Source organism: Dromiciops gliroides, chromosome 2 (genome assembly GCF_019393635.1).
Source record: "Dromiciops gliroides isolate mDroGli1 chromosome 2, mDroGli1.pri, whole genome shotgun sequence".
Lineage (NCBI taxonomy): Eukaryota > Metazoa > Chordata > Mammalia > Microbiotheria > Microbiotheriidae > Dromiciops > Dromiciops gliroides.
Window position 1 is genome coordinate 701,218,882 of NC_057862.1, and position 13,466 is coordinate 701,232,347.

Below are 13,466 nucleotides of genomic sequence, written 5' to 3' on the forward strand. Positions count from 1 at the left end.
TCTGCGGAAATGGGCTCAGACTTCCAGAATTTCACACTTGGTGAAGCAAATGGGCAGTGAATAATGGCCACTGCTTCTTCTCTTAGCGTCTTCTGTTCCCCTGGGGTATTCATGTCCCAGAAACTCTGCAGTTCCCTCCCTGGGTGACCTTGGGCAAGTCAAACATTGGTGAAGCACTTGTCTCTGTGCCAGACTGTGGGTGAGGTGGCCATACAAAGTGCTTGCCCTCAAGGAGTTTAGTCACCCAGTGGAATGCAAGCTGTCAGTCGGTGGGTATGAATTGGATCCAGCAAAGATTAAGAAGGAGGGTCAGTGAGGCTGGAACGGAGAGAGCATAAGGAGAAGCAGATGAATAAAGCTGCAAAGGCCTTCGGAGTCAGATAGTGGAGGGCCTGAAATGCCCGGAGGAGGAGTCAGTGGATTGTCCTAGGAGCATCGAAGTTTTTGGGGTGGGGGAGGGATATGTCCAGAGAGGCACTTTAGAAAGGTCACTGGCACTGGCCTGTGAGAGAGATTGGAGAGGGGAGAGACTGACTGGGAGGCTATTGCCATAATCCAGGTGAGAGGTGATGGGGCCTGAGCTCAGGCAGAGGCTGTGTGAGGGAGAGGAGGGGATGGATGGGAGAGATGCTTCAGACTTTACAATGGAGTAGATGTAGGGGCTGACATTCTGGAGAGCAGTTTGGAACTAGGAACAAAGGGCTAGAAAGCTGTGCATCTCCTCGGACCCAGCAATACCACTATTAGGTCTGTATCCCACAGAGATCATAAAAAAGGGGAAAGGCCCCACATGCACAAAAATATTTATAGCAGCTCTTTTTTTGGTGGCAAAGAATTGGAAATTGAGGGCATGCCCACAATGCGAGTTGTGGTATATGAATGTAATGGAATATTATTGTGCTGTAAGAAACAATGAGCAGGAGTAGTTCAGAGAAACCTGGAAGGACTTACATGAACTGATACTGACTGAGAGGGGGCAGAACCAGGGGAACATTTGTACACAGTATCAACAACATTGTATGATGAACAATGGGGATAGGCTTTTTTGCTGTGAAAGAAGAATCAGACACTTAACACTTACTAGCTGTGTGACCCTGGGCAAGTCACTTAATCCCAATTGCCCAGCAAAAAAAAACCACTGTGGAATCTAGATGTAGATTGAACCATACTGTTTCTGCTTTTTTTGATTTTCTTTTTTGAGGTTTTCCCCTTTTGTTCTGATTCTTCTTTCACAGCATGACTAATGCAGAATATGTTTAATGTGATTGTACATATATAACCTATATCAGATTGCTTGCTGTCTTGGGGAGGGGGGAGGAGGGCAGGGAAGGAGAAAATTTTGGAACTAAAAATCCTATGAAAACAAATGTCAAAAATTATCTCTACATGTAACTGGAAAATAATAAAATAGTTTTATGATTAAAAAAAAAGATGTAGGGGTTGAATGTAATGGGAGAGTAAAGTAACATCCTCATTGCCATCCTTGAACTTGAGTTATTAGAAGGAGAATGGTACTTCCACAGCATGAGGAAGTTGGTGGAAGGGTAGGTTTCCATAAAAAGATTGTGTGTGTGTGTGTGTGTGTGTGTGTGTGTGTGTGTGTGTGTGAGAGAGAGAGAGAGAGAGAGAGAGAGAGAGAGAGAGAGAGAGAGAGAGAATAAGAGAAAGAAGAGAGAAAATGAGAATAATGAGGAGAGGGCCTCAATAATGGGGAGAGAGAAGAAGGCAAGAAGGCCTGGGAAAGAGTTTGAGGGAGATCCTTGGATGAGGATGGAGCAGTGACAGTCTAGAAAAGGTGACTGAAAAAGTGGTCAGAAAGGTGGGAGAGTCAAGTGAGCAACTCCATGGAAGCCAAGTGAGGGTATCCAGAAGGGTCAAAATACTAAATGAAGAAATAAGCCAAATGCTAGAACGTCCAGAGACAGCTGAAGCGAGGACATGGAGACAATGAAGGTAGGGAACTTTCTGGAGCCAACAGCTCAAGGGCCAAGTGACGGGTTTTCAAGGGCTGAGGATGCTTGTAGGTGGCAAAGGAGGAGTTGGAGGGTGAGTAAGGAAGGTTGAGGAGACAGGAGGTTCTGGAGCTAAGAGCACTGGGAGAAGGGCTGGAGCCTAGAGCCAAAGGGATAGTGGCTGAGGAGGGGGTCTAGCTGTAGAGTATAGATGGAGGATGGGGAAGAGGGAGTCCAGGACAGATGGCTCCTTTTTCCAGTCAAGCTGGAGGCAGAGTTCTCTGCTGCTCTCCCTCGGGTCTGTCTTGATCATTGGCTCTGGGGGGCAGTCTTCCCCCCTCTACCTTACCCCATGCAATAGGTGAGCTGTGATGTAGTAGAGGAGGGCTGCCCAGCTAGTCCTGCTTTGGAGGGGGTTCGGGCTTAGATGAGCTTCAATCAATCAATCCCCAAGTTCTGAGGGTCTCCTACGAATGCACTAGGTTCAGGAGGCTAGAGGGATAAAAGTCAAGACAAATGGATTAAGCCTGTAGGTGATCGCCAGCTATTTAGGGTGATTCAATTCAAGTGAGTGCCACGCTGTGTTCCATGGGCAGGATGAGAAAGTTCCCGCCATGGAGAAGTTTAGAGCCAGGAAACACCAGGGCAGCCAGACGGAAATGCAGGGCAGTGTGGGGAGGGAGACTTTAGCTTCTCCTTGAAGCAGGGTGGGCTTCATAGAGGGAGCTCAGGAGCTGAGTCTTAAAGGAAGGCAAAGATTCTGAGAAGCAAAGGGGTAGAAGTGTATTCCGGACATGACGGATGGCTCCAGCAAATGTCTGGAAGCTGGAGATGCAATGCTGAGTTTGGAGAACAGTTTGTGGTCTGCTTTGGCTGGGCCAGGGAGGATTAGCAGACACTGACCAGAGACACTGAGAAGGTAACAAAAAGCCAGAGGTTTCTTGGAAAAGAGTTTTGGGACCTTGATCTCGGAGGGCTAAATGAGGGTAAGTAACTCGGGCGGAGAGGGGAGAGCGGTAACCTGAGGCGTGCTGAGGAATGAGAAGCTGCGATTGGAGAGGCCTTGAATGACACACTGAAGAGTCTGCACTTGAGAGCTGGGCACCCCGCTCAGCTTCTAGAAGCAGCGCTGGGCCCTTCCTCCCTCCCGAGTCTCCTTTGCTGCCTCCTTCCTTCCTCCCCCAAGGGCTGGGCGGAGAGTACCGGTTGAAGCCATCTCCCAGCCTAATTTGGAAATGACCTGGCTCCATCAGCCCGTGCCAGTGGGGCTGGGGTGAGGTCCCGACCAGCGGACCTGGGTTTCTAGATGTCTCGGTAACCTAGCTGCTTCCCCTCCCCCTGGGTGGTGTCTGTCGTGGCTGTCCCATCCCTGCCCCCTCTGCCTCCCGTTCTCTCTGGGTCAAGGTCCTCATAGCCCGGAAGCCAGCAGCAGGGTCTGTCTGTCCCGCCGGTCGGGGTCAGCTGTCTCGTTAGCCCAGGTGTGGCCCCTTGTGCCCTCCCTTCCCCTCTGGACCCCCGAGCTCAGTCTGACCTAGGGCTCTGACCAGGCCCCCCATTCTGTCTGTCTCTCATGCACAATCTCGGTCTCTCTCTTTCTCCCCTTTCTGGCTCTCTCTGAATCTCGCACTCTCTCTGTGTCTGTGTCTCTCTGTCTCTGTCTCTTCCCCTCCTTTCGCTGGCTTCCTCTTCCTCCCCTCCTCCTTTGCTCGGTGAGCTTGAACTTCAGCTCGGGCGGGCGGCCCCAGCCTTCCGGGGGGCGGGCCCCCTCCCCCTTCCCTTCCCCCTCCCATTGGGGAATGTTTCTCGGGGGGGGGGGGTGAGGGCAGGCTTGGGGCGGGGAGGGGGAGCCGGGTGACTGGAGGTTGAAGGAAATGAGACAACCTTTTCCTCCTGCAGACGCCGCCGGTGTGTGCGGGGAGCCTGGGCCAGGACGGGGAGGAGGAAGGAAAAGGCAGGGGTCGCGGCCGAGCTGGGCCAGGCTGGAGGCTCCGGCTGAGCACCTTGGAGGTGCTGCTCGGGGCGCCCCCGCCCCCGGCTCAACTTGTCTCCAATCTCGGGCCCCAAGCGCCGCCACTTCGGCTGCTTTGTCCGGTCCTCCGCCGGGCTCGGCGGGGAGCGCCCCGATCCGCTCCCGGGGCCCGCCCGCCTCCAGCCCGGACCCCCGAGCGTTCGGAGATCCCGCGACCCAGGACGACCACCCCCTCCCGGGGCTCCCGGACCAGGGCGGCCAGGTAAGGGAGCGCTCTTCCCCGAGTCTCCCCCTCCTCCTTGGCTGCCAGGGGCATCTCCCGCTCCCAGGCCTCGGTCAGGTTTCGGTTTCCGTCTGTCTGTGCGTCCGTCCCTCCATCTGTCTTTAACTCCGTCCCAGCCTCGGGGGCCTGGGGGTGGGGTGGGCACAGCCCCGACACGCTCTTGGCCAGGAGCCCAGGGCAGCAGCAGCTCCTGCTCCGGGCTGCCCGGGCCGGCCCGACGTGTCCCCGCAGGCCGTCCGACCGCTCCCAGCGCTTCGCCTGCATCTTTCAGCCCCTTCCTCTCCAGCCCGCCCCTGGCATCCCCCGGCACCCGGGCCCTCCTCCGCCGTGGCCCGCCCCCCTCGCCCCGCTTCTGCCTCGCTACTGACCAGCCTCCCATCTCCCGCCTCCGGGTGGAGCTACCTCTCCGGCCCGCCCACCTGGCCTCCAGTTTCCCGCCCCGGAGTCCAGCCCCGAGCTTCTCTAGTGCTTCCTTCCAGCTCCTACCGAGATCTGCCCCGCGGCTCCCAGTACTTGGCAAAGGTCCGCTCCAGGATGGCACGGCCAGAGTCCCTGGGCACTCCCTACTTAGGAAGGTGGCTCCTCCTCCTCGGCATCCTCCTCCCCCTCCTCCCTCCTCCTCCTTCTCCCTCCTCCCTCCTCTTCCTCCCCCTCCTCCCTCCTCCCTCCTCTTCCTCCCCCTCCTCCCTCCTCCCTCCTCTTCCTCCCCCTCCTCCCTCCTCCCTCCTCCTCCCCTCTCCTCCTCCCTCCTCTTCCTCCCCCTCCTCCCTCCTCCTCCCCCATCCTCTCCTCTCCTCCTCCCTCCTCTTCCTCCCCCTCCTCCCTCCTCCTCCCCTCTCCTCCTCCCCCATCCTCTCCTCCTCCTCCCTCCTCTTCCTCCCCCTTCTTCCTCCTCCCTCCTTCTCCTCCCCCTCCTCCTCCCTTCTCTTCCCCCCTTCTCCTCCCTCCTCCTCCTCCCTCTTCCCTCTTCCTCCTCCCTCCTCCTCCTCCCCATCCTCTCCTCTCCTCCTCCTCCCCCTCCTCCCTCCTCCTCCCCTCTCCTCCTCCCCCATCTTCTCCTCTCCTCCTCCCTCCTCTTCCTCCCCCTTCTCCTCCCTTCTCTTCCCTCCTCCTCCCTCCTCCTCCTCCATCTTCCCTCTTCCTCCTCCCTCCTCCTCCTCCTCCTCCAAAGGGGCTTTCAGGGCTTCCTTTCCTGATCCCACCAGGTCTGCCCCTTCCCCTCTCACCCACCTTCCAGCTCTTGCTGGACAGGTACTGGGGACGGCCTCAGGTCTGGGGAGAGTTTCCTTGCAGGAGCTGAGCAGGGACCAGCAGGACTGGGGGAAGGGCAGGTGAAGGACAGAAGCATTTATTAAGCCACTGCTGTGTGCTAGGCATTGTGTTAAGTGCTGGAGATACAAAGAGGCAGACAGACATCCAACAAAAAGGTCCCTCTGTCAGGGAGCTGAGACAGGGCCGTTCATTATGCAGATAAGTGTGAGGCAAAGAGTGAAAGGGCAGAGGAGGTGGATCCGTGGAAGGATCAGTCAAAGCGGGGCTGCAGGGCAGAGCCTTGAAGGATAATCTGGGAGTTGGGAAGGAAGGCACCGGGCCTAACAGGGGAGGGAGCACTGAGGTAGGCGGTGGGCAGCGGGCAGAAGGTAAAGGGCCCAGGACTGGAAATGGGACTGGAAAGGAAGGCAGGAGCCACATTGGGTAGAGTCTGAAGATACATTTTATCCCAGAGAAAATCGGGAGCTACTGACCCTGGGCCAGGAGAGGCAGGGGCTCAGACCTACACCTTAGAAAGGATTGGAGATTGTAAAGCATGTATAAACAAAAGTTGAGAACTATCTTTACATGTAACAGAAAAAATAAAATACCTCATACATTAAAAAAAAAAAAAAAGGATTGGAGGAAGTGATTACAGGAGTCCAGTGAGAGGTTGAGACCCATTGGGAGAATGGGTCAGATGGTGAGAGGCTGGAATGCCCATAACTGGATATGGGGAGGAAGGGGAGAGAGTCCAGGACAATGCTAAAGTAGTGAACCTGGGAGCCAGGGGGTGTCCAAGGCAGAAAGAGGTGCATTTGGAAAGGCACGGATTTTGGAGAAAGATTGAGTTATTTGGGGCATGTGGAGTTGGAGATGCCTAGCAGACACCCAAGGCTAGTTGTGTAGATCTGGAAACCATCTTTATGTCAATGATCATTAAACTCATGGTAGGTGGTGTGTGTGGGGGGGGGACATCACCAATCAATCCACATTTATTAAGCACCTACTATGTACCAGGCAGGAGCAGCTAGGGAGCAATAGAGTACCAGGTCTGGAGTCAGGAAGACCAGAGTTAAAATTCTGTCTCAGACACTTATTAACTGTGTGACCTTGGGCAAGTCACTTTACCCTGCTTGTCTCAGTTTCCTCATCTGTAAAATGAATTGGAGAAGGAAATGGCAACCCACTCCAGTATCTTTGCCCCAAATGGGGTCATGAAGAGTCAGACAGGACTGAACAACAATGACAAAATATGCCAGGTACTGTGATAAGTGCCAGAGCTGGGAGGGACACCCACTTTGGTGGCATGAGCCTACTAAAGATCCAGGCAAGGAGACTTAGGAGGAGTGGAGAACAGGGAGAGTGCCGAGGGAGGATGGTTTGTTTATTGTTGTTTGTCCTTTGTTCTTGAATAGGATCATGACATCAGGGTGATGTCATGACCTGCATGGAAGTCATGGAAGCGAGGGTGGCTGTGCAAGGTCACCAGCCTCATTTTCTGCTCCAAAGCCATCTGGGTCCAGTGGCAAGATATAGATCAGGACCACTGGAGATGGCCCCAGATGTTTCTTTAGGCAATTGGAGTCAAGTGACTTGCCCAGGGTCACATATCTAGTAAGTGTCTGGGGTGAGATTAGAACTCAGGTCCTCCCAACTCCGGGGTGGTGCTCTATCCACTATGCCACCCTGCTGCCCCCATTGGGTTTAATGGTTACTGGAAGAGAGCAGATTCAGTAGGGGAGGGAGGGATTGAGAAGTGAGTAGAAGTTGGGGGAGTGAGGCAGCAGGAGTAGTCTGGGAAAGGGAGGAAAGAAAAAAAGAAAGAAAGGGAACAAAGGGATGGGATGATCACTGTGGGAATGGGATAGATGTCTTTATAGGAAGTGAATGAGGAGCAGTAGATTGGGAGATTGAATGTGAGGGTGGAGGAATGATGGGCAGGATCAGCACAGAGAGCACCAGTGGAGATTCAAGTCTTGAGAAGGCTCGTGGAGAGGCTAGGCAAGGGGCTGGGGCTTTGGGATGGAGAGTGGGGGTGCTGAGGGCTCTCACTATGGGTCCCCTTGGTATTCTTGGCAAAGGGAAAGGGGAGAGAGGACCTCTGTTGAGCAATGGGAGAGGGGGATACAGGCCAATTAGGGAAGATCCAGCAGCAGTGAGCCCGAGACAACTCAGTGGCACTGGAGGTCAGGTTCAGGAAGAGCCAAGTTAAAGCCAGCCTTAGACATTAACTAGCTGTGGTTACCCTGGGTGAGTCACTTCATTTGTTTACCTCAGTCTCCTCAACTATAAAATGAGGATAATAATAGCACCTACTTCCCAGGGTGGTTGTAAAGCTGTTAGCACAGGGCCTGACACATAGGAGACACTCAATACATGCTTGTTTCCTCCTTCCTTCCTTCCTTCCTTCCTTCCTTCCTTCCTTCCTTCCTTCCTTCCTTCCTTCCTTCCTTCCTTCCTTCCTTCCTTCCTTCCTTCCTTCCTTCCTTCCTTCCTTCCTTCCTTCCTTCCTTCCTCCCTCCCTTCTTGCCTTCCCTCCTTTATTCCTTTCTCTCTCTCCCCCTCCCTTCCTTCCTTCCTTCCTTCCTTCCTTGCACATTAAGAAAGAATAACAAAACCTGTTATAAATATGTATAGTTAGGGAAAACACATTCCTGCATTGACCATTTAAAAAAAAAGTCACAATCTGAGCCCCAAGTCCTATACCTCTCTATCAGGAGTGGGTACCATATTTCATTATTGGTCCTCTGAAATCATGATTGGTCATTAGGGTGATCAGAATTCCTGTCTTTTTTTTTCTAAAAAACAATTATTTATCATTCTTTTCTTTTTAAATTTTGAATTCCAAATTCTCTCTCCTTTCCACCCCTCCCCACCCACTGAGAGGCTAAGTAATATGATATCAATTATACATGTAAAATAATGCAAAATGTCCATATCAGTCATATTTTTGAAAAAGCAAGAAAAATAAAGTGAGAAAATTATCCTTCAATTTGCACTCAGAGTTCATCAGTTTTCTCTCTGGAGGTGGAGAGCATTTTTTACCATGAGTTCTTGAATCATTTCACAGTTAATTACCATTACAACTTTGTTGTTAATGTACACAATAATCTCCTGATTCTACTCTGCTCACTTTGCATCAGTTTGCATAGGCATTGCTGTTTTTCTAAACCACCCCTTGTCATTTCTTATAGAACAGTACTATTCCATCACAATCATATGCCACAACTTGTTCAGCCATTCCCCAATTGATGGGAATCCCTCAATTTCTAATTCTTTTTTAAAAAAAAATATAAGTATTTTATTATTTTCCAGTTACATGTAGAAATAGTTTTCAACATTTGTTTATATAAGATTTCCAATTTCAAATTTTTCTCCCTCCCTTCCCCCCTCCCCTAGACAGCAGGCAATCTGATATAGGTTATATTTACATAATAGTATTAAACATATTTCTGCATTAGTCATGTTACACGAGAAGAATCAGAGCACAAAGGAAAAACCTCAAATCAGAAATCCAACAGCACCAAAAACAAAAGAAATGGTATGGTCCAATCAGCATCCATATTCCACAGTTTCTTTTTTTTTCTTCTGGATTTGGAGAGCCTTTTCCATCATGAGTCCTTTGGAACTTCTTGTTCCATTGGATTGGTGAGAAGAATCTAGTCTATCACAGTTGATCAACACATAATGTTGATGATACTGTGTATAATGTTCTTCTGGTTCTGCTCATCTCACTCATCATCAGTTCATGCAAGTCCTTCCAGGTTTCTCTGAACTCTACCTGCTCATCGTTTTTTACAGCACAATAGAATTCCATTACATTCATATACCACAACTTGTTCAGCCATTCCCCAATTGATGGACATCCCCTCAATTTCTAATTCCTTGCCACCACAAAAAGGGCAGCTATAAATATTTTTGTACATGTGGGTCCTTTTCCCTTTTTTATGATCTCTTTGGGAAAAAGACCCAAAAGTGGTATTGCTGGGTCAAAGGGTATGCACAGCTTTATTGCCCTTTGGGCATAATTCCAAATTGCTCTCCAGAATGGTTGGATCAGTTTACAACTCCACCAACAATGCATTAGTGTTCCAATTTTTCCACAGCTCCTCCAACATTTATTATTTTCCTTTTTTGTCATATTAGCCAATCTGATAGGTGTCAGGTGGTACCTCAGAGTTGTTTTAATTTGCATCTCTCTAATCAATAGTGATTTAGAGCCTTTTTTCATATGGCAATAGATAGCTTCGATTTCTTCATCAAAAAACTGCCTGTTCATATCCTTTGACCATTTCTCAATTGGGGAATGACTTGGATTATTATAAATTTTATTTAGTTCCTGATATATTTTAGAAATGCAATTTCTAAAAAAAAAAAAAAAAGGGCAGCTAGGTGGTGCAGTGGATAGAGCACGGGCCCTGGAGTCAGGAGTACCTGAGTTCAAATCTGGCCTCAGACACTTGACACTTACTACCTGTGTGACCCTCGGCAAGTCACTTAACCCCAATTGCCTCACTAAAAAAAAGAAAGAAAGAAAGAAATGCAATTTCTAATTCTTAGCCACCACTAAAAGAGCTACTCTAAATATTTTTGTAAATATAGGTCCTTTTCCTTTATTGGATCTCTTTGGGATACAGACCTAGTAGTGGTATTACTGGATCAAAGGGTATGCACAGGTTAATAGCCCTTTGGGCATAGTTCCAAATTGTTCTTAATAGTTGGAGCAGCTCACAACTCCACCAACAATGCCTTATTGTCCCAATTTTCCCACATCCCCTACAGCATTTGTCATTTCTGATAGGTTTGAGGTACCTCAGTGTTGTTTTAGTTTCCATATCTCTAATCAGTAGTGATTTAGAGCATTTTTTCATATAGGTATGAATAACTTTGATTTCTTCTGAAAATTGCATGTTCATATCTTTTGACCATTTATCAACTGGGGAAGGACTCTTATTTTTATAAATTTGACTCAGTTTTCTCTATATTTGAGAAATTTATCAGAAAAACAGCAAAAATGTTTGATATTACTACATTGTCTATGGTATAGTGAAACATAAGTTCCCCAATTATCTATTTTAATTAGGTTTCTTTTTGCTTTTTGGGGCAGGTAGGTGGTGCAGTGGATAGAGCGACAGGTCTGGAGTCAGGAAGACTCATGTTCTTGAGTTTAAATCTAGCCTCAGATACTTACTAGCTGTGTGACCCTGGACAAGTCATTTAACCCTGTTTGACTCAGTTCGTCATCTGGAAAATGAGCTGAAGAAGGAAATGGCAAATCACTTCAGTAATTTGCCAAGAAAACCCAAAATAGGGTCATAGAGAGTCAAACATGACTGAAAAACCACTGCTTTTGCTTTGTGTGAGATCACAATTTCTACCCCTTTTTACTTCAGCCAAAGCATATTAGATCCTGCTCCAGTTCTTTTCTTTAACTCTGTGTGTCTTTCTTTTCTTTTCTTTTCTTTTCTTTTTTTTCCAAGGCAATGAGGGTTAAGTGACTTGCCCCAGGTCACACAGCTAGTTAGTGTCAAGTGTTTGAGGCTGTGTTAGAATTCAGGTCCTCCTGAATCCAGAGCAGGTGCTTTATCCACTGCCCCACCTAGTTGCCCCCTGTCTTTCTGTTTCAAAAGTGCCTCCTAAAATGGGAGAGGAACAGGACAGTAAATGATTTTTACACTCATCAGAAAAGGCTCAAAGACCTTAAACTCATCAGAGCTGCCTCAAGGAGGGACTAACACACACACCCAACTGGGTGGAGTAATCTATTTAATCTGGGCAGTAAATGAGCCTAACACTCATCAGAATTGGCTCAAAGACCTCAATCTCATTAGAATTGGCTCAAGGAGGGAATAATGTACACACTCAATTGGGTGGAGTAATCTCTCTAACCCTGCAGGAAAATAGGAGGGGAAAGGGCATAAAGAGAGAAGGGCAAAAGAAGGAAGGGCAGAGTAGGGGAGGGGACAGACAGAAGCAAATCCCTTTTGAAGAGTAATAGGATGAAAGAAGATGGATAATAGAATAAATATCATGGGGAAGGGAATAGGATGGAAGGGAAACAGTTAATGATAATAATCATGAAAAAGAGAAAAGGGGGAAAAATTGTACAAAAAATATTTACAGCAACTCTTGGTGGAGGCTAAGAATTGAGAATCAAGGGAATGTCCATCAATTGAGGAATGATGGAAAAAGCTGTGCTATATGATTGTAGTGGAATGGTCTTGTGCTACAGGAAATGACAAACAGGATGATCCCCGAAAAACCTTGAAAGACTAATGAACATCCATGTATAGTGAAGTGAGCAGAGCTGGGAGGACATTGTGCGTAGTGACAGCAGTATTGTTCAATGAGCAATTGTGAATGACTTAACTACTCTTAGCAATGCAATGATCCAAGACAATCCCAAGGAACTAATGAGGAAGCTTACTATGCAGCCCCATAGAAAGAACTGATAAAAAGAACATTTGTGGATTGTACATATATAACCTGGTTGTGATCTTGTGGAGGGGGGAGGAAAGGGAGGGAGAAAAATTTCCAGTTACATGTAACTGGAAAAAATAAAATAAATGTTTGTTGCTAAAAAAAACCAAGTGTCTCCTATAAACAACATATTGTTGTATCCTGGTTTCTAATCCATTCTTTTATCTGCTTCCATTTTATGTGTCAGTTTACCCCATTTCCACTCACAGTTATGATTACTGAGTTTTTCCCTCCATCACATTTTCTTCTTTTTCTTCCTCTCTCTTTATATCCTGTCCCTTCTCAAAAATCTTCTAACCACTGCCTTTCTTAATCTGACCTCCCTTTCATCATCCCTCCCTGCCTTTCTCTTATATCCTTTCCTTCCTAGTTCCCTATTGGGTAGGTTACATTTTTGTATACAACTGAGAGAGAGAGAGAGAGAGAGAGAGAGAGAGAGAGAGAGAGAGAGAGAGAGAGAGAGAGAGAGAGAGAGAGAATATGTGTGTATTTTTCCTGCTGTGAACCAATTCCAATGAAAGTGAGGTTCAATCTTAGACCTCCCCTCCCCCCTTTCCCCCTCCATTTTAAAAATTCTTCCTTGTGCACCTCTGTTATGTGAGAAATTTTTCCTCATTCTACCTCTTCCTTGCTTCTTCTCCCAGGACATTCCTCTTCTCACCCCAACCCCTTCTTTGGAGGTCATCCCAACATAATTGACTCACACTCATGCCCTCTGCCTATGAAAACTTTTAACTGTTCTAATAGTGATCAAGTTCTTAGGAGTTACGTGTATCATATTCCCATAAAGGAATATAAACAGTTTAACTTTATTGAGTCCATTATATAAGTTTTCTTTCATGTTTCCTTTTTTATACTTCTCTTGACTCCTGTGTTTGAAAGTCAGATTTTCTATTCATTTCTGGTCTTTTCATCAGGAATGCTTGAAAGTCCTCTATTTCTGTAAATATCAAATTTTTCCTTTGAAGGATTACACACAGTTTTGCTGGGTAGTTGATTCTTGGTTGTAATCCAAGCTCCTTTGCCTTCCAGAATATCATATATTAAGCCCTCCATTCTTTTAATGTGGAAGCTGCTAAATCTTGTATGATCCTGACTATGGCTCCATGACATTTGAATTATTTTTTTCTGGCTGATTGAAGTTTTTTTTCTTTGACCTGAGAGCTCTGGAATTTGGCCATAGTATTCCTGGGATTTTTCATTTTAGGATCTCTTTTAGGAGTTAGCAAATGGATACTTTCAATTTGTATTTTACCCTTTAGATCTAAGATATCAGGGCAGTTTTCCATGATAATTTCTTGAAATATGATGTCTAGGCTCTTTTTTTGATCATGACTTTCAGGCAATAATTCTTAAATTATCTCTCCTTGATTTATTTCCCAAATCTGTTGTTTTTCCAATGAGATATTTCACATTTTCTTCTATTTTTTCATTGTTTTGACTTTGTTTTATTGTTTCTTGATAGGGGCAGCTAGGTGGTGCAGTGGATAGAGCCCTGGCCCTGGAGTCAGGAGAACCTGAGTTCAAA

The 13,466-nt window shown here is 47.4% G+C and overlaps 1 protein-coding gene across 1 annotated transcript in view; it reads left to right on the forward strand.

Annotated features, from left to right (window-relative positions):
* Nucleotides 1–4,055: 4,055 nt before the first annotated feature.
* Nucleotides 4,056–13,466, forward strand: part of EVA1A (eva-1 homolog A, regulator of programmed cell death) — a 35,466-nt gene continuing 26,055 nt past the window's right edge. Inside the window, exon 1 of the mRNA XM_043989031.1 lies at nt 4,056–4,183. The gene's annotated coding sequence lies outside the window, so the exon portion shown is untranslated. The remainder of the gene's footprint in view (nt 4,184–13,466) is intronic.